Here is a 22,445-nt window from a genome sequence, read left to right as displayed (position 1 = left end):
AGAGACTTGGAGTGGCTAAGTCATTATGCAAGGTAGCCTGTTTCCTCTTGTTTTTTCCTACCCCCCCCCCCCCAGATGTTCTGGTTTAACTTGGATTTTAACTTGAAGAGTGGTCAGTTTGGATGAGCTATTACCAGCAGGAGAGTGAGTTTGTGTGTGTATGGGGGTGGGGGGGATGTGAGAACCTGGATTTATGCAGGAAATAGCCCAGCTTGATTGTCATGCACATTGTGTAAAGAGTTGTCACTTTGGATGGGCTATCACCAGCAGGAGAGTGAATTTGTGTGGGGGGGTGGAGGGTGAGAAAACCTGGATTTGTGCTGGAAATCACTTTAGATAAGCTATTACCAGCAGGACAGTGGGGTGGGAATAGGTATTGTTTCATATTCTCTGTGTATATATAAAGCCTGCTGCAGTTTCCACGATATGCATCTGAGGAAGTGAGCTGTAGCTCACGAAAGCTTATGCTCTAATAAATTGGTTAGTCTCTAAGGTGCCACAAGTCCTCCTTTTCTTTTTGCGAATACAGACTAACACGGCTGTTACTCTGAAACTAATAGTGTCTGGCTGCTAGAAACTTGTTCTTAACTCACAGGACAATTTAAAAAAAATGGACTGCAAAAAAATAAACTTCATAATTAGTGTGCTTTTCTCATGAAGTACTGTCATTTAGCAGCATCCTTCAGGCAGCAGAAAATTCAGCAGTGTTCCTTTTGATGGAACATTGTCACTTTTTTAAGGGCTGTATCACATACAAGTTCTACCTAATGTGAATGGTACTTTGGACAGCACTAAAACAACTAAATGCGTGTAGTTGGCTCTCTCTCCAGACCCCCTATTTCTTGTGACTCAGGTCTTATCTTTTCAGGCAGAGACATCATTAATTTTTCTAAGTATTAACCATCCACATAAAATCTCCTATTTCTCTGGTATCAAGTGTTTTATAGCTGGTTTCACCCATGTGAAATCTATGAGATGACCAAAGACCTTGATATTATTCTGATGTTACTATTCAGCATGACAGCTATATGCCTTGCTCTCATGAGCATTGTAAAAGGTATTTTATGGTCAATTTTGTTGCCAGATAAATCAAGATACAACATCCTAAGCTTGATGCATTTTTTCCTGGGGCAATCTTTGTACCAAAAGACATTCTATGTGACAAATATCCCAAACATATGACATCTCGCTCCATTTTTGAACATCAAGTCTACCATGCACTCCAATTTACCTTAAAATGTTATTCTTAGATTGTTTTCAATTTCTTAGATTATGTTCTTTTTAAAATGACTTTATTTAAAAAAATAAAATATATATAGTGCTGGAATCTCAACAACTATGCATGACAATTTCATCAGTCTCTAAGGAGTAAATTTTCTGAGAAGAGATAGATGGCCATATGTCTTGTCTTTTTTTCCCCCCTGGCACACACACTGATCTTTGTTGGAGCCACCTGAATTTGGGACAACAAATATCCCAGAACAGTAGTCACTTTCTTCATCTATACATGATATTGTTCTTTATTTTTTACATTCTATTAATTACTTCTTTCACTGCATTTTACCAATGGGATGCTAATCACTCTGGGAGCTGTCAGCTGTCTGGGAGCTGTCAATGGTTTACCATGCAGTTACAGCTCAATTTCATATTCTCCCTTCACTTTATACTTTCTCTTCACTTTATACGGATGGCATTTTTAATCTAATCTATAATCTCCATAAATTCATTTAATAGATAGATAGATAGATAGATAGATAGATAGATAGATAGATAGATAGATAGATAGATAGATAGATAGATAGATAGTTACTTTTAACCCTCCATAGAGATCATCTGACAATGCTGACTAATGATCAAGGTACATTTGCATTTCCTTGGACACTTACAAACCAACAAAAACTTTGTTTACTTGTGATAATATTTGCTACATAACAATAAAAGAAGTACAAGATTATGTACTCTGTGGAGAGTAGGATGGGGACTCAACTTTTTCACAAATCCAGTACTTAAAAAAGATTTATTAGATTTACTTTAAATCCCCGCCCAAAGAGAAATCTACTCCCACACTGTACTATAAGTTTAGATATATCAGAATATGTCACATCTAAATGATTATTATTGTTTAATACAATGTCATGGGGTAAGGATGTGAAAATTGGTTTTACCATGGAACTCATGTTCATATCTTAACTACAGAGAGAGACTGCCATGTTTTGGACTTCATCCTTACTTCTTTTTGAAAAAGAGGTGCTTGCCTGCTTCACATAAAAAGATTTTTATCTTTGTTTTGTTTTTAATTTCATTACTATTTGGCTTTACATTAATATTAAAACGGAGTGAATGGGGGATCGGGGAGGGTAGTACCTCTATTGGAGAAACATGTCATGCTCCTTTGGGAGAAGTTAATCTGCTTTGGTCCCCACCTACACCCAGCTTTCACCTGTGGCTCCAAGTAACTGTTTGCATGTGACAGCGGCCACACCCTGGGAAACCCTTTCGACAAGTGGGCCAAACCAGGTAAGGATAGCCAATGGGTCTTTTGCCCTCGGTGAGACAGGGAAACTGCCTTTCTCTAGCATGCAAAGACTGTTCTGGTGGAATGGACGGAGGAAATCAAATGATTCAACAGCCATGAAGTTGGTTCAGGAACATGCTGTGGGACGTTGAGAGCATGACAAGGCACGGAAGATGTCCTCATCACCCACTGCAGCCAAGGATGTCCCCAGCCATAACGATTCTTCGTGCTGCTGAATTCTGGCTTCCACAGCCAAGAGAGTGAGACTGCCCCAGTGCAACGGCTTTCTCACTTAAAAATATCCCACATAGGTTTTCTCGCAACTCACATCCCAATAACATCTTATCAAATCTCATCATCATCATATCATTAATTCAAGTCCTGTGACATTGGGGGCATGGCAAAGCAACAGGTGGAGATGACCACTGGCACAATCCTGCATAGCCACAATCCTGCATGTAGGTGGCCTTGGGACCAGTAGCCATTCAGCTCCATCCCCTGGGTAGCGGAGAAGTTCGGCAGCATCCTAGGCGATTAAGCAGCCCTTTTAAGGATAGCACTACTCACCCTTTTTAAGGAAGGGGGCTAGAAAAGGTGTCCTAAACATTGCCTGCCCCATAACATCGACCTTGTTGGAAAAGTTGGGTGTCCCTTTTACTGATGGGGGAATTCTGCGTCACTGCGTGTATGCAGAATTCATGTCCCCCACCGATTTCTTTTGCTTCTCTGCAGAAAAATCACTTCTGACAGAGAAGCAAAGGGAAGGCATAAGAATGGTCACACGCCCTCCCCGGCAGTGCAAGCAGGTTGGTTTGGGCACCCAGAGCAGCTGGTAGAGATGTAAATCACTGCCTGGAGAGGGTGTGGGAAGTCGTGCGTGTGTGCCAGAGAGAGAGACACACTCTGTCCATCTTGCTCGCTATTGCAGCACACTCAGTGTGGAGGGGCAGGGCTTCAGGATATTTCTGAGGAGGTGGGTGTGGGGCAGGATCTGTCCCCTCAGTTAGAGCAGAATGTAGCAGCCTGTTTGCTTTGTGAATTGTTCCCATTGTCTTTGTGAATTCCCCCAGGAGTATAAAACAGACGTAAAAGTTTTAAGGCTCCTTTACATGGCCTTCTAAATGCTTATGGTGCTTCAGTGATTAGAACTGGTCTAAATCTTGGACTGAAAAAATTTCCTATCAAAATGTGCTCCATGAACTGTTTGCTATTGACCTTTCTGGAGATGTCCAGTAGCCAATATAAACTGTGAGTTTGATTCCCCAGCCCTCACTTGCCTATGATGTAATACTGAGCATGTAGCTGCATATATTTGTTGACTAATAACTCGGAAGAAAGGGTCAAACCTAGCTACATTACTCCTAGGCAAGGGCATTTGGGGATTTCCTCCAATGTGCCCCACTCCCATTCTTCATCCATGGTACTGTAGCTTAAATAAATTACAAAATAATTGAAACCAGAATTATTATGTTGTGTTATTTTGACAAATAAAATACCCAGAATTTTAAAATATTGTATGCAGAATTTTAATTTTTTTGGCAGAGAATTCCCCAGGAGTACCCTTTAAGGGCTAGAGAACCCTAGAGTGACTTTCTACTGCAGTTGCAGACCAGGTCAGCAATGGAACACTGACCCATTCCCTCCTCCCCCCGCGCCCCCACCAGGTGACTGGAAGAGAGTGAGAATTGTAAAAGTCCATACTAGTGCAGGAAATGCTCTCTTAACTGGTCCCAGTGGAGCAGCACCCACACTCCCACCCATGCAAGTGGTGAAATACTGGATTTTATCAAGATCCACTGTGGGCATTGTGCTTGTCACTCCTTTCTATGGGGGCTGGGAAGGAATTTTTCCCTTACCGCCAGATTGGCCACGACCAAGCGGGGTTTTTTTCCACCTTCCCCACAGTGGGTTTTGGGGGGCTTAGTTTGGATGAATGTGAAACAGGAGTTGGGCTATAATGTCACAACTTACGATAACGTGAGGGCGGATGTCCAGTGCAGGTATACTGCAGGGAAGGTATATGGTAATCAGATAATATGGATTAGTAAAGAATTTAAAGGAGGTATTATTTAAAGGAGCAGAAATGGGGGTGGGATCAGTGGATCCTAGGACTGGTACAGCAGGGAACCAAGCCCCGCTTCACCTGTCATTCAAGGAGAGGCAGATAGTGAGGTCCCAGCAGCAGGAAGTCTGGGGATCAGGATAAGTAAGGGCGAAGACTGATAGAAGCCCCTCAGTTACAGATTGAGATTATTATGAACTACCTGCACTGTACACTTTTATTGGCCGTTTATTCCCAGATATTTAAGAATAACATTGCAGCCTAATCAAACCACATCCATTGTCTCCAACATAGACAGAAAAATGTTCTAGCTCTGCTCGAGCTGGAATGCTAAAAATAGCAGGGTAGCCAGAGGTAGCAAAGGTGGCAGTACAGACTAGCTGCCTGAGTACAAACCCACCTGGATCCCCTGGAAATATATTCGGGGAGGGGGGTAGCCAGAGCAACTGCCTTTGCTACCCACCGCGCTACACTGTTATTTTTAGCACACTAGACTGAGCAGACATAGTACTTCTGTCTACCCACTCTGGGAAGCACACTTCAGCTGCAGCTTAGAAATACTCCTTGAGCAACTTTGCAGTCTGTCAGTTTGACATCTTGCTTACACCACGTAGAATCATAATGAAAGAAATTGCCTTTTCACCTGTCTCTTGGCATCTGTGATTAATTTTCACAAAACTCTCAAAAATAACATTTCAATGGCGTATAAAATGAAAATCCAATTCTCTTTTGATGACTCATTCTCTTTCATCTGGTCTTCTGACAAGTGTAAAATGCCCAATGCATGTTGGCCTTATCTCCACACTGTATGACTGAATTCTTATGTGTTTGATCACATCATAAACGTAACTAAAACCTGCCAAGTCTATAAATGCATTCAAAACATTCATCTAGTTATTAACATTAGCACTGATCAGGGGTTGTGGAGGGAGCATAGAAATAAAAATATGATTTTGGCCTAACCATTCTTTCTAGTATCAAATGAGTTACAATAATCATGCAAAACAAACATGAAAGGACAATATACTGAAGACAAATCTTTAATTACAAAAATATATTTCGAGATTACTTTTGCAATATTCACTCAGTTCTAACAATACCAAAATTACAGAAAGAGAAGGCAAATAGCAAATATGAGTCAAGTCTCAGTTTCATTTACTGTTATTTTCTCTTTACTAATTAGATTTTTAAAAGCAAAGTTAAATTTGACAGATTTTATAATCCTCATAACCGTCCTTTAGACACACGATGTTAACAAAATTTTTGAAAATGACAAAGGTGTGCAACAATTTGAGCAACATGAGACAGTAAGTCAATCCAAAGAAATGTTTGAAGGCATAAAACTAACATAAATTACTTCTTTAGCTTAAATTGTGTTTACTAAATGGAGATCATGTTCATTAAAATATATGACACAAATATCATTACTTATTCTTTTCTGGAGCATTACTACTTGTATTTAAGTGATATGAAACTTACTGACCTGTAATAATTATAACCTCAAGATAATAATATTAGATCTACACTCCTTGATCTCTGTTGTAAAATGTGACTGACAGAGATCATGTGAAGATTTTAGAATTCTGGGAAGATGCACATTCACCTGAGCAGAAGATGTAGCATGCCATAGTCCGCAACTGTCAGTTCTTTTTGGATCACAAAAAGCTAAGAAGAAAACAACAAAGCCAACTCTCACAGATGAGGAAAGGCAGTTGAGTGGATTTCTTAAAACTGTTACCTTCAAAGGACAATAATTCCAGGTAAGTAATTTTCATCTCTCACCAAAAATAATTGATTTATAACAGAGCTGCAACCCTGGAGATCGAAAAGGTCAAAGGAAGTCTTCCTGATAGAATAAATTTCGATAACAAATAAAAATCATTTTAAACTCACACCTGAACTCACACATTTTACAAGATATCCTGACAAACTAACTTCTTGTTTGTAGGAAGAAAAAAAAAGTTATGTTGTTTACATAACTAATGAACAAACAAATACGTGGTACAGCACACATTGAACCTTTTCATCCAAAGCAGTAGTGGAAGAAAATTCTTTTATGCGGTTTTCCCCTACCTGACTACTTTAATCCTAGAGAACAGTTAGAAATCCATTAACTCTGTGCTGAATAAGATGTCACATAAATACACATAAAATATACATACACACACACATACAAATTATATAACATGAAAGATAGCTAATCCAGCAGGCTAGGATTGATAACTATCAGCCTAGTTACACAGACTCTTGCCAATACCTCTATATTTTATGGAATTTGCATATTGTCATATATCATATAAAAGGTCTCGAAGCTTAGTGCCACAGGACAAAGAACTGCAAGGGAGTTAAATTGAAAGATTTACAAGATATAGTGTACCCTACAAACAGTGCTTAATTTGTAATGAAAGAGGTACCAGGGTTCAAGCAATTTATTTACATTCATAACTGAATCAGCAAGCCCAGAGATGCCGGGGCTATGAACTTCCAACCCTCGAGCTGCTGGGGCTCAGCGCAGGCAAGCCCTGGCACAAATTTAACACAGCCTGAAGACTAAAACAGAGTGACAGAGACCATATTTAGGTCACAACTCTCAGAAATCTTTCATGAGATAAAGATACCTACCTACTCTGTCACCCAACTAACTGATTAAAGGTTATGACCAGATAACAAGACAACCTATAAATATGTACTTGTTTAAAATACTGGACAACTTAATAAGGGGAAAAATCAGTCACCTTTAAAGGGACTAGGATTTGTGATCACACCAAAGAACAGCTAAAAGTCTCACAGAGAAAATGCAAGCCATTTTTGAATAACTACAATGAGAAAAGAAAGACTGCACCTAAAAATAGCTGTAAATAGAGCTGTGTCCATTTTGTTATATACCTGAAGTTTAGCTGAGGTTCAAACACTTTCAATCAAATCCTTCTGTGAGCCACTCCTTAACCATAGGATTCCAGAGAAGTAGTTATAGTTTCATTTCATTTGAAACCAGAATTGTTTTTTCAGTCTTTAGAGCGCTCATTTTTTCAGACTATTAGACAAGTGAATGCTCAAAATATTATGGAAGTATCATTCATAGTTCCAAAGGTAGGGCTGAGCTGAGTTTTGCATTTAAAACAGGGATTCATCCACTTTGTTATCTATGAAGATAACAGTATACAATCCTCAAAAGTATAGCCCTTACTATTTGAGTACATGAAAATCAATGTTTTGAAGAATTTACAAGTAGATCTGTCAATTAGTTTATCAGTTAAAGTTAAGAATGAATTTACCTCCCAGTCACTGACCACATTTTCCATAAATTATCTGAATAATGGAATGAAACTCAAAGACAGACTCAAACTTCCAATGCCGCATAAAACTTCCAATACAGTTAAAACTTACTGAAATATAATTTACTGTATAAATTTGAGGTACTTGGTTCACTGAGGGAAGTTTGGAGTCACTCTCACTGAGAACAATGGGAGATGGTGAAAAACAGAAATTCCTTATAGATATTTCTGAACAAACTGCATGCACCATCTGCTGACAGCTAAACTTTCAGTTATGAAAAATAACAGCAAAAATTATCATTACTCTTAAATATATCTTTTCAAAAAGTACCTACTGCATCAGCTTTGATAAAAAAAACATTTGCATGACATAAAAGTGCCAGGCAAATGCCTGTTCTCACTTTCTGGTGACATTGTAAATAAGAAGGGGGCAGCATCATCTCCTGTAAATGTAAATACCTTGTTTATCTTAGCGATTGGCTGAACAAGAAGTCAAGATTGTACGCTCTGAACTTTTACATTGTTTTGTTTTTGAGTGCAGCTATGTAACAAAAAAGTCTACATTTGTAAGATGCACTTTCACGACAATGAGATTGCACTACAATACTTGTATGAGGTGAATTTAAAAATAGTATTTCTTTTATCATTTTACAGTACAAATATTTGGAATAATAATAATATTCACTTTGATTTCAATTACAACACAGAATACAATGTATAAGAATATATAGAAAAACATCCAAAATAGTTAATACATTTCAATTGGTATTCTACTGTTTAACAGTGTGATGATATGCAGTATAGTGAAAAAATATAGTACACATAGAGCTTGAAATCTTTGAATATGTCAGGTTTTTTCTGTCCTGTGCATTATTTGAAAATAGAACATGATTCATTTTATGTAAAAGAGAGTCCATGTACATTTTCCTACCTGTTTCAATAGCAGCAGGTAGCACCAGCTCTTCTCCAATAGTAGAGTATGAAGCTTACATTTTGCTATTATGTATGACACCAATTAAGAAGCCTTTTTGCATTTCATGAAACAGAAATGGATTAAGTGAGAACCTGCTTATCTTTACAAAGTTTTATCTTTTTTACAATGGAACTATTGAACTAACCCTTTTTATCTTCACCATATTCACTTTCTAAGGATCTGATTCAACTCCCATAGTAATCTATCTATTAACTACTGTGGAAATTGAGTGGGACCCTAAGGCATTTTCACAATTTTGAAGGCTGTGTGCTGTATGAGCCAAATACTTCATGAAGTGCACAAATGAAACTGTATTTGGGATGTATGGAATACAATATTCTGAATCTAACATTTTACTTTTTAGTAAATTATTCATCTTTCCTTGTGTTATATTTTCAGGTATCAGTAGTAACACCAGCATTCTCTCATTACATTAGCCTTAATATTAGTCTGTATTTTGATATCTATCATTTTTCACAGTAATGGTGGGATTTTTAGTGTATTTTAAGGAAATTCCACATGGAGTTTGAAGGACCGCTTTTCCAGACGTTCTGGCTCATTAACACACATATGTAAGAAAATTTCCTGCAAATTTTCACAGAGCTGTAAACGTACCTTGTGCTTCAGAGTACAAAGGTTTATTTTAATGCCTGCCATTCTACGCTGAGGGGGTTGGGTTGAAATAGCTACGTCAGTCAGGTTTCTGAATTTTTCACAACCCTGACCGACTTAGCTGTGTCAATCTAACGTATAAATGTAGGTGAGGCCTAAGACTCTCTGGGGGTAGGAACTGCATTCGGAGGGTACCAGGCATATGTTGCTGGTATTACAATACAAATAATTAATCAAAGTAATCAGATATCAGTAAAAATTATCAGTAAAAAGATAATTTCCCACAGTAAATTTCACATGATACTATAAGGACTGATTTATGCTTGTGTTGCAAGATGTGTCAAAATACCTGATATGATCAAGTCTGAAGGAATGTTTTTATATACCACAGATTTCTGAAGTCAAAGTGAAACACAACATAAGCAAAGTTTTTTTGTTTTGTTTTTATTTGGGGGGGGGAGTTTAAGCATCAACATCTGGCTCTTCACTGCAGGCTTTTTTTTTATGTAATTATTATTAAGTTAATTATTCAGAGTAGTCTCTTTGGAGCCTTTGCTGGCATCAGTTATTTTTATGCTTAGATAATGTGATGTAGATCTGATTAAAATTTTTAAAATGATAAATTTGGAAGTGACTTTTGGAGGGAAAATACAATTTTAAAAATAAACATAATGTTTTTGAGAATGAGACAAGATTAATACCCATATCTTGCATTGTCATCTGCAGTGGGAGTGTGCACAAACACAGCTCCGGGCCAGTAGTCGAAGTCAACAGTCTCCACAAGGACACAGCAGTCTGCCTACAGGTATTACAATGAAGGATTGGGGCCTACAATCTTTTGGGTTTAGGAGGCTTTGAAAAAGGATGAACTCTAGTGGATTATGGAGGTTCTAGGTCCAAGACATTTTAATCAAACCCTAAAACTAGATATACCCAGGCAATTCCTAAAGAAAATTGGTGCTTGGAACCTGAATGATTTGCAGCTACACAAATATATAGTTTAGAATTCAGATTATGGATGTTAGCATACTATTCAATGAGTTTTTACCAATTCAGCTTTTTAAAGCCTTCTCAAATATTTTTTTTTCCTCTTATTGAAGTTGTAAATTCTGGTTCACTGTCTTTACATCTGTTATTTTACATCTGTTTATTCATATGGAAGAGAGGTCTTGAAGTTATTCAAACCTAATTGTTGGATATTTTAATTGGAAAATATATCTGGCATGAAATAGTCTCATCATAATCATAACTGAAATACCAAAAGCTGGAGAATGGTAAATACATCCACTTAATAAGTTATGAATACATATATTCATTCATACAAGTAGCAGCATTCTCTTCAAGTATGAGCTCAAAGACCTAAGATAACTGCAAATGCCAAGTTTCAAGTGTTTTCACCTCAATTTTAAAATGAATTTTTATGATCACTCATACTAATCATGAACAAATAGTACGTTTTCATGAGTTATATGTGAAATATTTACTGATCAGGTCATGAAATCAGAAATTTACACCCTCATTACTTTAAAGAAGCCAATCTACATTCATCATGAATGATGATAGTTAAGATTGTTTTTTTTTTTTTTTTTTTAGCAATTTGTTGCAGGGAAGATGGACTAGATAAAAAAAACAAAACAAAACACTGTTTCAAATACAGGTTCTCTTTCACTGCAACTCTCCCCCACTACAAACTTTCTAGGGCTTGTTCACAATCCTGAATTTTTCAACACCCATGATGAACAGCTTTACGAACACCACACATATTAGGTTCCCATAAACTGTGTCTATCATTCACACTCTGTGTGTGTGTGAGAGAGTGTGTGTGAGAGAGAAATCTTTAACATATTAAACACTGAAATTTCTCTGTGTGTGTGTGTGTGCACACGTGAGAGAGAGCGTGTGCATGAGAGAGTGTGTGTGCACGCATGCACACAGATACTTGAGAATATTAAACACTGCATTTTTTTTAACTAAATGGCAATGTTCATTCTTTCCAGGCCCAGCTCCACTCTCTCTTTTTCCTAGCAAAACAAATATGTTCAGATTTAAATTATATTTCAATTGCATGTTTGCTCTAAATGTGTTTTGTCACAACAGTGTTTGTACACTTTTTTAACATTGTTTGCAAGGCAGATTTGGGTAACAAATGTAAATGGTTACACACTACTGAACAGCATAAAAATGCAGTGTTTGAATTCTTTAGCAGGGATCCAATTGTCTATAGAACTGTATTGTCTTAAAAAAAATAAACCTTAAAATGTAATAGACTATTATATCCTTGCTATAGGCCTTTACTTAAATGTTCTTTTTTCAACTATCCACACAAAGCCTATTAGAAATCTAATACAGTACTGGTACTGGCTTCACTCTCCTCCCTCCCCAATAATTGAATAAATATATTTCATTCCTTCTTTTTTTTATTGGTGTTTCAAGGCCAGAATAATTGAACACAGGAACTTTGTGAGAGTATCTGATAGAGAGAGCTATAGTTATGCACCTATTGATTTGTATCTGTAGCAAAGGAAAAGAACAAGACTGTTTCCCTGTATTAGTATTCACCCCACATAAGTCTGGGCTGTAACAAAACAATATAGTTGCAAAAACATGCCTGGCTACTAAGCATAACTAGATTGTTCAGACCCATTTGGACAGCAGACCTCATTTTAAGATTATTTACATCTACTGAAAATAATAATAAAGTGATAATAGCAGCAATTCATGGCTCTTTAAACTAAAGACCATAATTTGCATTGCTGGTCCTCAATTCTCCCCGTTTTCTGTTTCTTTAGTGACTAAAACCTCATAGACATGAGCCTTTTCTCAAATATCAAACAAACCAACAAAAACTCTTTCTTAGTTCCTTTTACCAAAAAAACAAACATAAAATCAAGAATAAAATCTGTCTTGAACACACTATTGCCCATGACAAAAAAAGAAGTGGAATATATATCTTGAAGTGATTTAAAAGCTCTAACTGAATAATGATTTTTTCCATATAAATTTCATGACTAATTACACCATCAACCAAGTATTTCCTGTGTATATAAGGCCTGTTTGTGCTGCCACTGAAGTCAATAATAAAACTTTCATTGAATTCAATGGTACAAGATCAGACCATTGTCACTATGATTGAAACTTTTTCATATTTGAAGTACAAAATTTTAGTATCAGTAGCTGTCATTAGAACACTGCATAATCTCTTGCTACTGTGCTTTCAGCACGAATTCAGTGTACTGCATTGAGGTACTTTGTGTTTAGACATTAGGTATGAAAAACTACACCAAAGGGAATGGACTTGGCCAGCAAGACCACAGAGACGCTGTATAGTAAAGTAATCAGTGTACAGAAATAATTGCACCATGAACAGCTACTGCCATTGGAACTCACCCTGCATAGACCCACAGACAAACTTGGCCACTTCAACTTCTCAACCTGAAAGAGGAAAATAAGAGGTATGATAACCTTTATATTATGGGACAAATTTTGAAAAGAATTCAGCTTTGGCCTAACATTGCTTCCATTATGTCAAATGGGATTTTTACCATTGACAGTGGGAACAAAGTTAGATCAACTCTGACCACTTCTGAAAATCCCTTGTTACATAGGTACAAATATTATATTATTCACATACAGTGAAACTACAAGTGAATTATGTAGCACATCCAAATGAGTACCACTTTCTACTATCACATACCATCAAATATTTTATTCAAGATCCATATTTTATTTTTTTTAAAACCTTGTATCATAGATTATTTTAAATTACTACTATTCCTAGACCAGCTATTCCTAGCTATGGATCTCTGGCCCTAACTTCTGCTTCTACGTGATCCAGGACCTTCCATATTTGGAGAGCTAAAGAGTGTTTACACTCACACACACCCATTTATGTGGTGATAATACCCATGTGGTAGACTGCAGATGTGTGTGATAAATTGCATTTAACATGCATCTTTGACCCTCTTCACTTGCATTCTGCCTACCAATCCGTCTGAGCTGGGACTGCTTCTAGCATTCCAAACTTTTAAGTAGATTCAAACAACTGCCTTAAAAAAACAGATAAATATTTCCTTCTTTCTCCCTCAGATGTGGAATACAGGCCTTCCCACTCCCCACTGTAGAACCTGCTCTTGCAAAGAGCTTTTTCCAGACTACCACGAAGGGGATGGAAAGAGTACTGTATATGGATTTCCAGGCCACTTTCTGGTTCACATTTTACTGTGAATACGGAGATTCAGTCACATCATGATTTCATTTTTTTTAAAGAAAGGAATGATAGCTGCATCCTGATATATTTTAATTGTGAAGCTGAATTAGTTATTGGTTGGTTTTTTTTAGGTCTACTCTATCACTCCTACTACTGATAATGTTCTATCACAATATACGCAGTTTGTGCAGGATAACAAAAAACTCAAGTCATAAGATGAATTATTCTCCTTGGAATAGCAGTTTTGAGTTCATGGTGCGATTAATACGTCATGACTGAGACGTTACATTGTCACTTCTTCCTAGTCCAGGTAAAAAATAGCGCCTGTGTGTTTTCCTGTCCCTTTCTGGCTGCTTAGTAAAAGTGAAAATGTTGTTTGTGGCATATTTTTAAGAATATATGCTCTGTAGGGATTGAAGACGACAATCTGTTATGGAACAAACCGTTCAAAAGCGCTCAGGGCCAAGTTTTCAAGGCCTCAATACCCCCAAACTGGAACTAAATTTTTAAAAGAGCCCAGCTCCAATTGAGGCACTGAAGTCAGAGCCAGATTTTCTACTGCTCAGCTCCCATTTATGGTCAGTTTTTCTAAAGAGTTTATAATGCAACATGCTGAGCTCTTTAGAAAATCCAGCCATATATTCCTATGGGGATCCTTACTTTTGCTCTATTATTCTTGCAACTAGTCCAGAACTCTGAAAGCATTAGCAACTAATTAAATCCTTACAATATATTTTGTTAACTGTTAAGCAATCTAGTGTTCCAGGGATTTAGAACTGCTGGACCAGAATTATAGTTGTACACACACATTTTCTTTGAAGATTTTACTGAAGGCCATTTTTTAACCTCTACCCAATATACCATTTTTTGCAAAGTGCTACATGGATTTGCCTTGGGTTCCTTTCGTTGGAGCTCGAAAATTGACTTTTTAGCTATGCAGCAAACATATCTGGCATATCTAGTCCCACATAACATTTCCATCCTGGTATTATACATCATAAATACATAAAGTGTATTCTTCACTTGAGTAAATGACTATGTACTATTACACTGGAGAAATTCCAATTTAAGTACATATTTGACAGTCATGTTTGACAGTCATGTTTGAATTGCCATTTTAATCCTTTTTACTTTTAGTTCATCATCTTCCCTATTTGCAGATGTATACTTTGTTTTACGGTAACAAATGTGATTGAGGAGATGCACGGTAAAGGACTTTACAGAATCATAGAAACATACATTTTATACCACATATATCAAAGTACTTCCCCAGTTATTTCCCTGTGGCATGCAGTTTTTGCTAAGTAGCAGCCCCCATATTTAACATTAGAATGTGAATAATGCAAAGCGAATGATGTGTATTTTGTTAATTGTGGCCTACTTTATTTGTGCAGTACCACATAAATGCAATCGATATAAACTGGAGAATGGAAACCACACTGGCAGCAATTAGAAAAGTAATACAACCATCTGGTTTTGGTTTATCATGAAGTACTGAGAAATTACATTTGTGCTATTTGAAAGAAGGCAATAAAATTATCCAAATGCCATATGCAAGAATAAGTGTACAATAAACTAGTTCAATAGATTGTTCATGTGACAGAAAAATATTGTCAAACTTTCATTGTCATCAATACGAAAAATAGTTCCTGTAGTTACAACACATGCATTATAAATGTAGACAATAACATGTGAAGTGATTAAATTATGAGTAATAGTCATGCTAAAAAGATCATAACTCTAAAATCTGGGAAAAAAAATTCTCCCACTGTTTTCACATTTGGCCCGCAATCTTCCCAGTATAGGTTAGGTTACAGTACATGGCCATGGTTAGTGATAGTCATTCAAACACTTTTGTTCAGGATGAGCAAGCCACAGATTAAAACATTTTCCAAAACTCTTTGAAGTTTCATCTAAGTACTGCTTTCCACACAGGCAGGTCACGATATAAATTACATTGGTGATTTTAGAGCACTGCTGAAAGCAGGTGTTAAATTGACACCCGTGATAGAGCTCCTAAAACATTTTTCTCTTATAGAGACAAAACAGAGCTGACATTATAAATCATGGCATCGATCAAACAAACCACCAGTATTAAGAGCACTTTTCCTGACTTCAAAATGTTAAAAGTTCAGCAGGGCAATGTTGACTCCTGACAAAGTAAAACTAAATCACAATCTGAAACAAAAGGTGTTTTACTCAAACACAAAAAAAGAAAGTCAAGATGCAAGGGATGTGGTTCAAATAGGCCACACCCTTATTGACCGAACTCATTCTGAACTATTCTGGGAAATAGCTAGCAATAAGTGGTACAATAAAGATCATTATTCTTTCCTTAATCAGTTACAACTGGTGGAGGTCTCCTGTCAACCCTCCATATTGGGTCCTCAGTGCTCTGCTTGGACCCCAATGCTCTTCTTTTGTATGAGGGTTAAGGAGCTAGGGAAAGGGTATTGTCACTTCACTATACCAGACATTAGAAGCACCAACTCGAGTCCCCGTTGACTTCAGGGGAAGTCCATTTCCAACTCCTGTTTATCAGGAACCTGGGCCCTCTATGGAACAAGTGCCTGTACTGGACATCTGCCACAAGGAGATACCGGTAATTAGCTTGGCTGCAAATCCCAGCCCCCTCACACTCTTACAGTACTATGATTCACCTTGCCAGCCCTTAATTATGTATTGTTAGTTTTTTAAACAAAGTTATGGTGTCAGATCTCTCCTTCCCTCCATTGCAGATAAAGACTGCCCCACCAATAGACATAAGCCCACAGTTTGCAGTCAGATTCTGAAAGAGGTGACCCCTGTCCTCAAATGCTTCCTGTAAATTCCTCCATACTCAATATACACCTGAATGTTCAAGGGGCTAGGTGCTTTGTACTAACCTGGGGAAACTGAAGCAGTTAAGGAGTACTGAATTATGTGATTGCTACTCCAGGCTGAGAAGAGCCCAAGCATGTGTGCAGCAGCCATGAGTCACTGCCTATAATAATGGACCCTTTTCAGGGGGTGGCCATGGATATGGGGGAACACCTCCATCAGAGGACCTGACACAGCCCTGGCAGAGAGAGAAATCTGGGGAAGGAACATGGGGTTATCCCAAAGAGATGGCTGAGATGTTACCGGAAAATGACTGAACTGGGCACTGATTTACAATGCGGTCCACAGGTTGTTGTCTTCAAAGCCTAATAATAACTACACTTTAAATGTCAGCATTAACTATTTCATTGTTTATTATTTTATCAGAAGGTACGGGTTGGGGAGTGCAAGTTAAGCTCACGAAGATGGGGGTGAATTGGAAATTGCTGCAGGGTGGGAGATGCAGAGAGAGGGGAAGAATGGAGAAAAGAGGATAAAAAGAAATAAACAAGGGCAGAAAAAGTGGTCCTAAAGGTGAACAAATTTTCCCATTGAGTCATGCTGAATGTGACAATAAGGTGCTGATTAAACAATAGCAATAACTAAACATTTGGTTATTGTATAAACTACCCTTGCTATTGAGGGAGCTCTGCTGTGGATTGAGCACATGGAATTCTGAATTTATACACTGGTCCATATAGCATTAATTAGGAATGGAATTCATCCTTCTTCAGAGAAAGGGTTTGCTATCCCTATTTTAAAGTAAAGGGTCTCAGCTGTTTTTACTTTCTCGAAGCATGGGATCATGTTCATTATACACATCCATCCAGCCCTTAAAGTTAAAGGGCCAGATCTTGTCATCATTCAGACTCATGTGAATGCACATTTGTATGTGCACAAGTGATAGTAGCAATGGGCCTTAAATTGTGATAAAGTTGTTTTGTTTTAGTGTTTGTTTTATTTATATATATACATGCAAACTAATGTACAGCACATAAAATACCTAAGTGGAGTGGATACCATGGTGACAAGTAAGTCAAAATTACTCAGAAGTGTTGCAGAAGGATGAGGTGGGAATAACGTTCAACAATTTAAAAAAATCCAAATCACATTAGTTCCCACATGATTTAAATAAGATAGAAAAGATAAAAGCAAAAATTTCCAATGCAGAGGGGAGAAAAGGAGCATTTAAGTATATTATTAGTGAACGTACCAGTGGTACAATGAAGATGGAAAAAAGTTCAAAATACAAAATGTAAAGTAGGGAAATAAAAAAAAAATGTTTAAGAGAAAAAGAAATTCAAAAGTGTCAAAAGGGCACAGACAGATAGGCACTATATATTTTAGCCATTCAATAGCCTTGGGCTCAGCAAAGGTTGGAAAGTCCTCCTGATAAACCAGCACAAGGTGAACAGCCATTCAACAGGTATGCACCATCCTCAGCTGCAGTGCAGTTACACAGGGGATTGTTCCTGAATCCCCAGGTGTTGGCATTTGAAAATGATTGAGCTTGCACCAGAGATAGAATGGCAGCTTGAAGCCAGGCAGTCTCTCATCAGGCTGAGTGATGAGGAAGGAGTTTCTTACAAATGGAACAAGCTTGTTCTCATTCTGCTCACCACAATCTGGCAGTGTCCATATATATTTGTAAAGTGAAAATTGTGGGATCTCCTGAACTTTCTCAATGAGGTTTTTTGATGCAGTATAACGCTTGAAGTCAGGATATGGGATATTACAGAGGACAGATAGCCACTCAGCGTTTGTTGGTCTCAGAGCCCCAGTTATTATTTACACCATTTGGTGTGTGTGGGAAGAGCTTAAACAAGAGCTTAACCAGGAGTACAGTATTCTCCAATAGGGAAGCAGAGAGCTAGCGCTGAGCTGTGCAATGTTTGAACATTAACTCCCCAAGTTGAGCCCACAAGCTTATTTAGGAAGCCATTTCTGCTCTTTATCTTTTGACCTACCTTTGTGAGGAGGTCCTTCTTGGTAAGTGTGCGAGCTAGAATTATTCCTAGATATATACTGGCTTTGGGGCAAGTGCCAGTCATTCTCCATTCAAGAAGATGTTGAGCTCTCATGAAGCATTGGTGTAGTTGAGATGGAAGCATGACAACACTGCCTTTGACAAACTGGGTTTAAGTCTCCATTTCTTGCAATAGCCACTGATGGTTGCCATGTGTTGGTTCAGGTTCTCCTCAATCTTTTTGAAGTCTCTGTCTCTTGAAGTGAGGCAGATGTCATCTACATAACTGAATAGCCTTGAGATAGTTGGAGGCAAATCATTTGTAAAAATGTTGAAGAAAATTGGAGCAAGAACAGTTCTCTCTGGGAGTCTCTTAATCTGGCTCCTCCATGTGCTCAGCTTCTCTGCTTCTGGAATGGTCTGTTTTGGAGTATCATTTCCATAGCCCTAACACCCCATAAAGGTAACATATTTACATTTTGACCAGCAGACCAGTGTTCCAGAAGGAATCATAAACCCCGGCCAAGTCAAGAAACATAGCCCCTGCCTTCTTATTCCATTAGAAACCATTTTCTATACAGGAGGTGTGATGGCTGGCGCTCGTGAGGAACATCACCTATTGATGAATGTCCCCAAATACTGGAACCGTTTCACTGTCTCCAGCTTTGTCCACTGACAGTGATATGTGATCTGATCCCATCATGTTTGTTTGTCATCAGCTTCATTTTTTCTGCACTGATTTCCATGCCATATTTTGCAGACGTTTCATCCAAACATTTCACAAGGTTGGCAAGTTCATCTTTGCTGCCTGCCAGCCCATCAATGTCATCAGCAAACCAAAGATTTGAGATTGTTCACTCCCCAGTGCTGACTGTACATATGTGATTTCTAGGGCAACAGTCATTATGCACTCCAAGTAGATCTTGAACAGCGTGGGTGAAAGAAGGGAGCCGCGCCAGACTCCAACAGTGGTGTGAAACCACTCTTCTATTGTGCCATTGATGAGAACTGCACTGCTGGCCTTGGCATACAGTTGTTTAATGGTAAGAATAAGCTTATGACCAACATTGTATTTCTTTATGGTTGCCTAGAGAACTTCGTGCCATACTCTGTCAAACGCCTTCTTGAAGTCAAAAAATATGTGGTAGATGTCCTGCTGGTGTTGAAAGTACTTTTCACATAGAACACAAAGGTTGAAAATCTGTTCTGTGGTACTTCTTCCAGCACAAAAGCCAGCTTATTCTTCAGCAATGATATTCTCTATTTGTGGTTTCAATCTGTTCAATATGACTTTCAACATCACTTTGCTGGGATGGCTAATTAAGATTATGATCCAGTAATTTTGACACAATTTCAGGTTGCCTTTCTTCGGCAGAGTGATGATTAGTGATTGTGTCCACGTGGAGGGCCACTCACTGGTCTGCCAGATCTTATTGCAGATCTTGGTGAGTACATCTATTACTATTTCTCCTCTGAATTTCATCATTTCAGCTGGAATGTTGTCAATACCTGTAGCCTTTCCGTTCTTGAGTGATTTCACCGCTGTCTCCTTTTCTTCACATAGTATTGGAAAGTCCTCTTCCTTTGTTGAAACTAAGACACTAGGATCTCCATTTGTCTGGTGGTTGTACAGATCAGAGCAGTAGTTTGTCCACCTATTGATGATGTCCCTTTCTTCTGTAAGACTGTTCCCTTCTTTATCTTGAATTGTGTTAGCTTTGGTCCATCTTTTCTTCATCAAATCTTTTACAACCTGGAAGGCTCATTTGCTAGTTTTATTATTGATACCCTCTTCAGTTTTACAACATTGTTTTTCAATCCATATCTCCTTGGCCATCTTCATTCCTGTCATGATCTTTCTGCCAAATACTCTGTATTTATCAGCTCCCTCAATGCAGTTCTTGTCTCTCAAGTTCTCTTCTAACGTCACACATTTGTCGTATTTCATTTGTGACCCATGGTTTTGTCTTCTTATGATGTTTCCCAAGGATGTCCATTGCTGCCTCATTCATTACAGTGTTGAAATTGTTGGTTATTGTTTCTGCGTCTTCCTCTAGAGCAAGCAGCATGGCAAATTTTCCGCTGATCATTGCTTGGAATGACTCTGCAATATTTCAGTCTCTGAGTCTTTCTAAGTCAAACTTGGTTCTAGTGAACTTTGGCCTGATGATTTTCCCTAGCCGCAGCCAAAAAATTAGCATCACAAGGTCGTGATCACTTCCAATATCAGCACTGGTGAAGCTCCTTGTTTTAGCTCTGTTAATCCCAGAATGAAATTGGTTTTGCACCATGATGTAGTCAATCTGGCTCTGATATAGACGATTAGGTGCATGCCATGTTGATAGTCTGGATGCTTTATGTGGTCCTAAATGTGTTTGCAAGAACCAGATTGTTATAGCTGGCCAACTCCAAAAGTCAGTCTCAAAACAACTGACTATTATAATCTCACAGTAAGGCGAAGTAGTTGGTAAGGCCTCCACATAATCAATATCAGATTTCACATCAACGGTGCTACATTATTGTTTTCCATTCTGTGATTAATCTTCCGAAGAAACCAAAGCAGCAAACTGAACCTGAATAATCTGGATCCAGATTTACAGTGGTACTGGAGTGGTATTCTTTGGTCCTTCACTTTCCATTCTTCAATTCAATGTTGGGGGACTATCAGCTGCAAAGCGATTAGAATAGCAAATCTCATTGCTTGTCACAGAGTTGACACTATCTGTATCCAAGAAATGCATGTAGATTCCTTCCTTGCCAGAAGACTGACAACAGTCTCTCTCTCTTGGATTTTAACACTCTCAAAGTTTAATGGGATACCCAGTCCATTAAAAAAAAGAAAAGAAAAAAGAAAAAGGAGATTTAAAATACTTTTAGGACTAACTCCAACACCTGGGTCTCACTTCCCATTTTTGTGATTTCATCATCACATTTTCTTAAATTTTTAAAATGTTTTTATTTCTATGGAAAATCCACACAAACAGCAGGAGGAGAGTGAATAATTAAGAACCTGATGCCACAATGGAATTTGCTAGAGCTAAGAGTTATGCCTGTACATAACCCCACTGAAGAGAATGGGGCTATGCAGAATTGGGCCCAACTGAATAGACACAAAGTGCTGTCAAATTCATTAAATACATAAACCAAACAAAAACCAGGCAAAATGTTATTTCCTCTATTTTTTGGTTTTAGAAAGTTTAGGTGTTATTTGTGACAAGATTCAGTTAAGAATAATCAGGCATGTATGTTATTTTTAAGTTGACAGTGTCTCTAACACTAACCTTAACTTCTGAGTTTTTTATTCATCAAAAGGGCAATTTTTGTTTCAAATCAAAATGTATATATTTTCTTTGAATTATTAGTAGGTTTTCAAAAAAAAAAAGAAATAATAAAAAAGGCAACTGGCAGCATTAGAAGTGTTCAGTTGTACTACAGTGCATTTCAGGAAGGGAAGATTCTCACAATCCTAGGGAAAAACGTGTCTACTTTTAAGGTAAAGAAGATCTGGCTCTGTAGTGATATTTTCTATGAGATAAAGCTATAATTATGTCTCTGGTCCTTTGTTCCCATTTGAAGCAGCTACAAAGACAACAATAACTCACTATGTTGCTGATGCATATGCACCACCATCAGCCTCAGCCTGGACCAGTCCACACAGGAGATCCACTTCCTGGACACTACGGTGCTAATAAGTGATGGTCACATAAACACCACCCTATACCGGAAACCTGACCGCTATACTTACCTATATGCCTCCAGCTTTCATCCTGACCACACCACACAATCCATTGTCTACAGCCAAGCTCTACGATACAACCACATTTGATCCAAACCCTCAGACAGAGACAAACATCTACAAGATCTCTATCAAGTGTTCTTACAACTACAATACCCACCTGCTGAAATGAAGAAACTGATTGACAGAGCCAGACGAGTACCCAGAAGTTACCTACTACAGGACAGGCCCAACAAAGAC

The 22,445-nt window shown here is 37.9% G+C and overlaps 1 protein-coding gene across 6 annotated transcripts in view; it reads right to left on the bottom strand.

Moving 5' to 3' along the window:
- The window catches only part of PCDH15 (protocadherin related 15), a 1,335,873-nt gene that overhangs the window by 954,239 nt on the left and 359,189 nt on the right, over positions 1-22,445 (bottom strand). The window contains exon 3 of one of the 6 annotated variants that reach the window (XM_073353680.2): positions 12,825-12,869. The exons of the other annotated variants lie outside the window; for them this stretch is intronic. The gene's annotated coding sequence lies outside the window, so the exon portion shown is untranslated. The remainder of the gene's footprint in view (positions 1-12,824; positions 12,870-22,445) is intronic. 6 annotated transcript variants of the gene reach the window in all.

The sequence above is a fragment of the Lepidochelys kempii genome, chromosome 7 (assembly GCF_965140285.1).
Source record: "Lepidochelys kempii isolate rLepKem1 chromosome 7, rLepKem1.hap1, whole genome shotgun sequence".
Taxonomy (NCBI): Eukaryota; Metazoa; Chordata; order Testudines; family Cheloniidae; genus Lepidochelys; species Lepidochelys kempii.
This window is presented reverse-complemented; position numbering and strand designations above follow the sequence as displayed.